The sequence below is a fragment of the Camelina sativa genome, chromosome 9 (genome assembly GCF_000633955.1).
Source record: "Camelina sativa cultivar DH55 chromosome 9, Cs, whole genome shotgun sequence".
Taxonomy (NCBI): domain Eukaryota; kingdom Viridiplantae; phylum Streptophyta; class Magnoliopsida; order Brassicales; family Brassicaceae; genus Camelina; species Camelina sativa.
The window spans coordinates 16,816,550-16,818,036 of record NC_025693.1 but is presented as its reverse complement, the minus strand read 5'-3'; positions in this window follow the sequence as shown (position 1 = coordinate 16,818,036).

Genomic DNA, 1,487 nt, shown 5'->3' with positions numbered 1-1,487 from the left:
ATATATATATATATATATATAGCTATACAAAAACGAACACTATAATTATATTAAAACATTTATCATCAATTTTGTAATATTTCTAATATATAAAATGAAAAGATTAATGAGAATAAAAAATATGGAAATATGTTCCGAGACTTTCCCATATCTTTATCAATTTGAATTACCTAAAAAGGAGAAATCTGATAATATTAGCGTAATTAATCATTAATTACAGAAATCATGTATATCTAGAAATAATTATTTTTGAATTTGGAAACAAAAAATAAATAGATTTTGACAAACAATTAAGATATTGAATGGTGATATCAAATATTTTGTTAAGATTTATCAATTTGAATTACCTAAAAACGGAGAAATCTGATAATATTAGCGTAATTAATCATTAATTACAGAAATCATGTATATCTAGAAATAATTCTTTTTGAATTTGGATACAAACAATAAATAGATTTTGACAAACAATTAAGATATTGAATGGTGATATCAAATATTTTGTTAAGTTTTATTTGTTAAAATTGTTGGACACACTTCTTCTCCTTATAAATAAAGGCAAATATATGTCAATACTTTTAATTTAACGATGGTAACGTACTCTCTTCCTCTCTATTATCATTTTTTTTTCATTAAACATTATGCTAATATAAGTTTTAGAGACTAATGTGATTTATTCTTGTGATTTTTAGGGTTTTACGAAGTCACTCCCTATGACGTTTGCCTTGGAGTTTGGCTTTATATATGATTATCCAAGGAGAATTTGTGTTGGCAATGGCAGGTTGTTGATCGGCTTAGATTGTAAGTTATTCATAGTCATTTTACTAATGGTTTCAATGAGTTTGGTACTCTCGGATGGACTGTTCTAAATCCGGTATATGTTTTTTTTCTGTGTCACCTCTATTTCTCTTAATGTTCAGTCGAATGGATCCACCACTTACAACGTTGTTGTTATTTATTTTTGGGCTTTGGTGATTGTAAAATGGTTATAAAGGAGTATGGTAATAATCCTACATATACTTTTGATGTGAAGACAATTTACATCAAATGTTGTTGTTATTGCAGGTTGATATATTTGGGGGCTTATGGGGTTTCAACATATTTTTATGTGTATAAATGATTTTTTTGTAGGGTAACAAGCTCTCTTTTGTTACTTTGATTTCTTTAGGGTAGGAAGAAAAATTATAAAATTACAACATTATAAGTTTCATAGAAAAAAGAACAAGAAATAAGTATATCAAGATGAGATTATAAAATTACGATAGTTAAATTAAATTTCATGTGAATCCAAAATTTATGGTGAAGCGGTTATTATTTCAAACATTTAGAAATTTGATGAAGGTAAACCAATATAAGTTTATGTTATAAATGCTATACTAAATAATTATATTTACAAATAAAATATTATGTGGATGCAAATCTTTTACTTACTTCCTTATTTGTTGGACTAAAATATACAATCTCAAATTTATAAAATATTATTAAAACTA